Below are 8,867 nucleotides of genomic sequence, written 5' to 3' on the forward strand. Positions count from 1 at the left end.
TTCTGGGGTGGAATGAGTACTGCAGCAGTTTCATGCAGAGAAGGACATGAGCAGCCTAATACCTTTTGGAATCCTTGATAACCCCTTGACGATGCTTGTCCCTCACCCCGACCTCTCCCTCAATTAAGTGACTCTATTTCCTTAATCTTTCTCCAAAAGATCATTAACTCAGCAAGTGGAAAGAAATGTTCACAACACTGGAGAAGGCAAAGAATGGGCTGGTACCACCTTAAATGGAGTAAGATGCAGCAGGATTTGTGGGTAGGGTTATTTTCTAGGTGAAGGGAGGGGCTAAACATGAAGATTTTCATTTGCATGTAAATTTCAGTGATGCATACCGCCTAGAGAAAACGCTCAACTTCTTGATCAATCATGAACTTGCTCCAAAAACGCTGATTTTCATTAGGTGATAAATAAGAAATTTCAGGGCATCCTAGGAGCGCTCACCAGGAACAAACTTCAAGGAGTGACATTCAAACTAATGAAAAAGAAAATGTGTTTCTCCCTCCCTTTTGAAATGGCAGCGATAACACTGAAAATTAAGAATGGCAATGATAGGAGATTTCCAAAAGCAAAGTACCTTTGGGCAATACAACAGCAAAAGATAATCTATAGAAGCTCAGCCATTCCAACAATTCACACAGTACCTTCATGCCTGGCAGGTTGCAATTCTGTCTTGCTTTGGCAAATGAGTCAGTCAGAAGCCAGAAAGAAAAGCTGACTTCTACACCCTGCAGTCTTACAAAGCCAACCAACTAAATCAACAAGGACTAGCTAATGTTTGTACTTTTCTCCCCCTGCTTTTTTGGGCACCACAAATTCAGAGCAGCTGTGTGCTTCACCCCACTCAACCTTTGGCCTATTGGCCAAAGCATATGTAGTCAGCAAACCCAGTGGCTGAGATCTGGCTTTCTCAAGCCCAACTTAGAGGCTTCTAGAGGTAAAAAAAATTTGTGCCAATTAAATAAGTCAATTGAGGACGGGTGTGATGGCTCATACCTGTCATCCCAGCACTTTGGGAGGCTGAGGTTACAGCTTTGTGAGGTGGAAGGATTGCTTGAGCCCAGGAGTTCAAGACCAGCCTGGACAACATATGAGACACTGTCTCTACAAAAAAGTAGAAAAATTAACTGGGTGTGTTGGCACATACCTATAGTCCCAACTACTCTGGAGGCGGAAGCAGGAAGATCACTTGACCCCAGGAGTTCAACACTGTGGTGAGCTACGATGATGCCACTGCACTCTAGCCTGGTGACACAGCAAGACCCTGACTCTAAAAAGGTAATAAGTCAATCAAAACGTGATGTCAGCCTTCACTCCAGAGAAAGAGGCCTGTTTCTTATGATGTCATGGATACCTATGAATTGTGTATATGTCTTTACACATTTTCCTTTCATTTATGATGAGAGTGGGATAACTTCATTTATTCATTCAATGAACTTTAACTAGAACTTCTATGTGCTTGTCCCAGCTAGATGCTGGGAAACAATACAGTGAACAAGAGATGTTGGGTAGGAGGAGGAAGCAGAAATAGCCACAGACACTTATCAGATATTTCCCCCCTCCCCAAGCTCAGCCCTGAGCATCTTCCTGCCTCACCGGGAATCCACATAGGGCAGGGTAGGAAGATGAAGGAGGAAACAGCCTATTCTAACTGAAGGGCTCAACCACAAAAGGCTTCGTATAGTTAAGTCTTAAGTGAGACAATTTCCAGACCGTGTCATGGGGGCCCCAGGTCTGTGGAAAGGCAATGGCCCTGGGGTGAGACAGCTCTGGTGGGTTGGAGGATGAGCTGAGAGGTCAGGCTGCAGAGGCGAGGGCTGGGCTGGCACTGGAGCGGCTGTCCTCAAGAGCTGGGGAAACCACGGAGAGCAAAAGCCCAGATCCGAGTTTCTGAAAACCTGCCCTAGTGAGAGATGAAGACGACGGGACAGGGTTGTGTACGCACTGCTCACCATTCATGATGCACGGCACGGTGCCAGGCACTGCAAGGAAATGAGGCCGCAGTGAAAACGGCCTCTGTTCAAACCCACGTGGAGGCAGAGGCCGCAGTCAGCCCCAGGGAGACACTGTGTGCTCCAGAGCAGGTCACCTCACCCAGAGTGAACACGCCTTTCCCCAGTGTGCCCATGACTCTTCATGCCCCAGCTCCCATCCCTGAAAGACCCTGGGAGGTGGCTCCAGGTAAAGAAAGGCAACAGAGAATCCTGCCCTCCTTCCTTGGAGAAACAGAGGAAATTCAAGCAATTCACCGCTATTCACGAATCAGCTACTCTGTGTGCTCACTGTGGGGACAAGAGATAAGAAAGACATCTGATTCAAAGGCATCGCTACAGTGCAGCCAGGAGGAGGTGGCGCCATAGGACGCTCTGACATTGAACAAAATGTAGCAGCAACAGGATGATGGGCTGCACCTGTCTGAGGGCAGCAAGAAGACCTTGGGAAGAGGGACATGAAGACCCCAAGGAAATCCCAGGGGCTGCAAGAGGTAAGAGGCAGGGGGCGCCCGGAGTATATCGGGGCTGGCAGAGAACAGATGGGACCCGGGAGGGGATGCCCGATGCAGCCTCAGAGGAAGCCTTGGCAGCCTGGGTGAGAATCCTGCCCTCTTCTGCCAACTGCAGGGCTGCCCTGTGGTTCGGCCCAGAACAGTGGCAGGAGCCCCGTTCACTAGAAGGGCGTTCCTCTGGCCTCATTTGTGTGGAATAGACCGGCTATGAGGATACCAAAAGCTCCCAAACGCTCAACTGTGGCCCTGACGGCAGAGCTGACAGCTGCCCCGGTGCCAAAGTGTCTCTTAGGTCCAATTCTACTTACCCGTAACTGCAGGGCCACAAGTCACTCTATAAATGGTGCCCCACAGTGGCCAGGCATCAGGCGTGGCTCATACCTTGTAATCCCAACACTTTGGGAGGCTAAGGTGGGAGGATCACTTGAGGCCAGGAATTTGAGGCTGCAGTGAGCCGTGATCATGACTGCACTCCACCCTGGGCAACACAGCAAGATCTCCAAAAAGGTATTTAAATGGTGTCCACAGATAAGTGTTGAGACAACAGGGCACGGTCAGCTCTATTTGCTGTCAGGACGACGTCGCGTGTTATTTGTGCCTGGTTGGAACACGTCACGGGGAATTCCTCAACGCATCAGATGCGTGTACTGGGCATGGGACCGTCTACCCGTGGGACCTTGCTCCCGGGCTCTCTGAGGGGTGCCAGGCTGGGGGCCTCATCCAGTTCTGTATCTCTCAGTGTGGCACGGGCCTCAGTGAGTTGGACATAGGGTGCACATTTCCCCTTCAGGAACTGGACAAAAATTGAAGAAAAGGAACCATGTATCCCAAATTCTAAGAAAGCCTCTAACAATTGGAGTTGGAGGCGTTCTCCAAACCCCTTCCCCACTTCCTGACGGCCCCCTGTCAGCCTGGAAGAAGAGGAAGGGGCAGGCCAACCTTGGGGGCCCCTCCTGCCCCCAGGGTTGAGCAAGGCTCTGAGGGCACTGCTCCTGGAGACCAGGGCTGCCCCGGGGGTGGCGGCAGGGCAGAGCGCCACCCTGGTCAGCAGCCTGTGGATCTTGGCCCGTCCTGTCATCACTCCAGACCTCAATTTCTCAACCGTAATTTTAAAAAAAACAGGACACCATGGCCTGTTTAGGGCTTCTTTTTGGCAATAACATTTAAGTCCGGAACATGACAAGCTCCATGTCCTCATCTGATAAAACAGCAAGTACCACCCCCAGAATTCTGGGCAACATCCACCCCTCGGGCCCTGGACTTTCGCCTGCACCCTGGCTGCTGAGTAGGCCTCTGGCGTCATCTCCCAACCCAGTCACGTGTGGCTTCAGGCCTGTAAGCCCAGGCAGGGTCGGCCACCCTTAGCTGGAGCCCCCGACGAACACACAGGCCCCTCTTCTTCTGCAGGCCAGCCCCAGCCTCATCCCTGTGGTTGGTTGACATTGGTGTTAAGCTATGGGTGACAAACTCTCTGTCCTCTGAGTGTGCCTTCAGGACACGATGTCACCCTCATTGAAGTCTGAATGCCCAGGAAAGGCTGCCCAAGGGGTTGGACTGGATCGTCGTCCACCTGCCCATCTGCAGAGCTGCCAGGGCTCACCCACTTGGGCAGGAGCGCAGTCCCTGGAGAGCTGGTCAGAGCAGACCATGGGCTGTCCTCAGAGGCTTGGATCCCAGCGCTCAGGCTGGGGCTGCAGAGTTCACATTGCTGACGGGTTCCCCAGTGGTCTGGAGGTCCTGGACCACACTCAAAAACCGCCACCCTCAAGCATCCGGGAGACAGGTGGTTCTGGCTCCTGGACACTGCTCCACCTGCCACATCTGGGATAAAAGCCCCCTGCTCTGGGCCATCACAGTGGTGCTGTTGAAGGAGATCACAGAAAGCGGCCAGCCCAGCCTAGTGCAGGCCAGGCTCCAGGGAAAAAGCACAGGCAGGGGCGTCCAGCCCAGGGCAGCAGGGACGGTTTCAAAGGAAGTGATATCTGAGGCTTCAAGGACAGAGAAGGGTCAGCCAAGCAGTGAAGGGGAGGATAATGGTGTTCCCGGGACAGGAGCGGGCAGGAGTAAACATCCACCCAGGGCTGTCCCAGGAACAGCAGGTGTGTGTGGCTCCACACAGATGGCTGGAGCATCATGGGAGAGGAGCAAAAGATGGAAGCTGAGGCTGGACAGTGGGCTGGCCGGACGCTGCCAGGCTTCAGGCCGGTCACGGAGTCTGGACATCAGCGCGCAGCTGCTGTCAGCAGAGGGGGCTGGCAGGGCTCACAGAGGCGGGGCTGACATCCAGTCTCAGGCCAGGGCTGGAGTGACTGTCCACAGGGAAGAGGGGACAGCCCCAGGTATCTGGGATAGGAGGAGGGCAACTAGGGAAGAAAATTCAGAACTCACACTTTTTCTTCCTGAAACAAACTCAAAAAAGGTACTGTCAGTCAAAAAACAAACAACAAAATAAAACTCTGACCCTGTGGGTACCACATTTTTTTTTTTTTTTTTTTTTTTTTGAGATGGAGTCTCACTCTATCGCCTAGGCTGGAGTACAGTGGTATAATTTCGGCTCACTGCAACCTCCGCTTCCCGAGTTCAAGCAGTTCTCCTGCCTCAGCCTCCTGAGTAGCTGGGATTACAGGCACGCACCACCACACTTGGTTAATTTTTGTATTTTTAGTAGAGACAGGGTTTCACCATGTTGGTCAGGCTGGTCTCGAACTCCTGACCTCGTGATCCACCCGTCTCAGCCTCCCAAAGTGCTGGGATTACAGGCTTGAGCCCCCACGCCCGGCCTGTACCACACTTTTAAAGAAGCAATTGATTACAGATGTTTTCTTGCTCCCTACAGTATCAAATGTTTGGTGTCACTGTGTGGTGCTGCAGACCCATGTGTAGATGGCTACAGCCTGCATGCAGCTCTGGGGGTCTTGACCTCCGTGTCCACACCACCCTCTTCCTCTCTTATTCCTCCTTGGGCTTCCTGGCCCAACTAGTTTCCAGTATACTAGGGTATACTTAGACCTTCTCAATGTCCCATGCTCACTGACTTGGGGTGCACTGGAGACACTGATCTCTTATTTTAAAATGAGAATCAGTGAATAGGTGGATGTGAGGATTTTCCATTCACCTTCCAGGTACGTCTCCTGCCTTCATTCCTTCAATGCTCTGGGCCATGCCCTCTCGTGTCAGGGGAACAGGGTTGCAAAGGGCAAACGAGGGAGGCCCTTCTTCCAGGAAGCCTATTATACAAGAGCATTCCAGTGTTCACTGGTACTGTCCTGAGAGCCGCAGCAGGCTGGCGGGAGACAGCATGACCCAGGAAGGGCACCTAAGCCACCTGCCTTCATGGCCAACCCTGACCCTGAGGTTAGAGCATCCCTCAAAACATCTCCACTCACACATCTCTCTCTCATTCCTCACTCCCAGATCCTTAAAACCATCAGCACAGAGCCAAGACATTTACAAACAAAACAGTAACAAAAACCCAAACTCTTCCAACCTTCAAACTCCACTTTAGGACCTAAAAAGCAACATCTTCCAAAGCGGAAAAAAACTACTTCAGGGGAAGAAAACTCCAGACTCTGAAAGGCGGGGAATACAGTGTGCGTTGTCACATGAACACCAAATGCCAAGAAGCCATCTCAGATGAGGAAGCCAGCCCGCACCAGCTGCGTCTAAGAGGCTCCCCTTTCCCAGAGGCATAACACCATGAGCCTAGGAACGCAGAGGGAAGAGGTGCTCCCAGCAGCTACGTTCCAAAGAGCGGGGCCAGGACGGCCCCACCACAGGACTCACAGCATTGAAATCCCATTTGTGGAGGCTGCCAAATGTCAGCATCTGCCCTGGCCTTTCTCAATTGCCATAACTCCATGCGGCTGAGAAAGAAAAAGAAGGGGAAACTCCACCAAACTTAAAAATTGGGAATAACTGTACTGCTCCCTGCAAACACATAAAGCTGATCCAGCCACGGTGGCAAGTACTTCAAACAAACAGAGCCACTTCCTTCTAAGCACTCTGTTTTACCTTTTTATTTGTTTTCGAGACAGGGTCTCACTCTGTCACCCAGGCTGGAGTGCAGTGGCACAATCTTGGCTCACTTCAACCTCTGCCTCCTTGGTTCAAGTGATTCTCCTGCTTCATCCTCCAGAGTAGCTGGGACCACATCTGTTTTATCTTTAAACTGAGGAGACACGTCCCTCCGCCCCTCTCCACATAGACCCTGGCGTCCTGTGTCTTCTCTGCTCTCTCAGGGCCACCTTCCGAGCAACAGATCCCCACAGCAGCCCCAGGGAGCAGAGTGGGGGTGGGGGGGATGGGCTTGTCAACTTGTTCTCATTCTTGAGCTGATGATCTCTCCGTTTGCAAGTGAGGAGATCTAGGCCTTGTTTTCCCTGGCATGTTTAATTTACAATTATTGTACTCAGGCAGTGTGAATGTTTACCATATGTTGGTTGTGTGGCAAAATATTCTGGCTCCCAGAAAAAGTCTGGTAGCTGAGTCACGCTGAGTCACTCACCTAGAGAGGTCCTGAGGGAGGTCATTAGAGGCGGCTGGAACAGGCACGGTGCCTCCCTGCCTCCTGAAGGAGGAAAAGGCAGAGCTGGGAGTCAGACCCAGATGGGTGCCCCAACCGGCTGGAGCACAGAGGCTCTTACAGAACACCACGATCGTGTTGGGAAAAAAGCCAAGTTGGAGTCAGGGCAATGAACAGGACCAAAGAAACTCAAGGATGGAAATGGTAACAAAAACGCAAAGCAGAACTCGGTCACCATCAAAACACAAAGATCACTTCAATTTAGTATTTTTTAAATGTGTCCTTCGTTCTGATAGTATATGGTTTACATTCTAAAGTGAAAGAACTTACTCATTTTGATGATAAATCATCACGTTTTTCAATGAAACATGTGACAGGTTAATTCCTGCAGTTCCTGCAATGTCCCCAACAGTTAGGACCTCCATTCTATCATAAAATGGCCACTTTTCATCACCGTATGGCCATGACTAGCGAAAAGCACAAAATGTCAGGAAAAACTAAACCGCTGCCGCTGAGTGCCTGATGAGCGCCTGAAGACAGTGGCTCACAAGTGGTGTGTGCTTAAGAATCAGCTGAGGAATCTTGTCTAAAATGCAGGTTCCAAAGTCACACTTCCACCTGTACGAGGCTGTTCTCACACTGCTCTAAAGAACTGCCCGAGACTGGATAATTTAGAAAGGAAAGAGGTTTCATTGACTCACAGTGCAGCATGGCTGGGAGGCCTCAGGAAACTCACAATCATGGCGGAAGGTGAAGGGGAATCCAGGCACCTCCTCCACAGGGCGGCAGGAGGGAGAATGAACGCAGGAGAAACTACCAAACACTTATAAAACCATCAGACCTCGTGAGAACTCACTCAGTCTCAGGAGAACAGCATGGGGGAACCGCCCCCACGATTCAATTACCTCCACCTGGTCTCTCCCTTGACATGTGGGGATAATCGGGATGATGGGGATTACAATTCAAGATGAGATTCGGCTGGGGACACACAGCCAAACAATATCACTACCTCCGTTAAAAAGCTGCGGGTCTGCAGAGTGTTTCTCCAGGCAAGATTAGAGGAGTGCCTGGGAATCTTGTGAAAATTTTAAATTCCTTGGCCTACTCCCTATTCTACCACAGATTCTCATGGGATAGGCAGGGGTGGGGGTGGGTCTACAAATCCATATTTTCCAGAAGCTTCCAGGCCATTTTAGTGAGGTTTTCCTGGCAGAGCTTTCAAGAACACAAGAGTAAAATCCCATTACCATCCAGATGACCGTCAATTCTGAGCCGACATGAGAAGGTTGTTTATGGGTTTTTGTTGTCCTGCTCCACATAAGAATAACTTTCCTCACTATTTTCCTCATACTTAACTGAAAAAAGGGAGTGGGATGGATGCCGTGGCTTTGCTCCTTGGGCTCTTGGCGGCTCTGCGGCCTCAGACGTGTTGCTCGCCTCTGCCTCTCAGCTTCTTCCTCACGTCACACGGAGCCTGAGGTGCAGCTGCTTCCTCAGGGCGTGCTCAGAGCTAAGTGCACACCGCGTGCCGGCCCAGCCAGTGCCTGATGCCCTCCTCCTCATTGCTATCAAGTTCTAATCACTGTGAGCAGAGAAATGAACAGCAAACTCCATGAAGGGGACTTAGGATCACCGCTCGGGGGGAGAGTGAAAAACTACTCACACTGCCAAGAAAACTTCAGGTTAGCTGAGCATCAGCCCTGGGCAGGCACAGACTTCAAAGACCTAGGAGACGCTGGAGTAATTCCAGCACTTTGGGAGGTCGAGGCAGGAGGATCACTTGAGCCCCAGAAGCTGAGGCTGCAGTGAGCTATGATTGCACCACTGCACTCCAGC

Source organism: Hylobates moloch, unplaced genomic scaffold (assembly GCF_009828535.3).
Source record: "Hylobates moloch isolate HMO894 unplaced genomic scaffold, HMol_V3 SCAFFOLD_13, whole genome shotgun sequence".
Taxonomy (NCBI): domain Eukaryota; kingdom Metazoa; phylum Chordata; class Mammalia; order Primates; family Hylobatidae; genus Hylobates; species Hylobates moloch.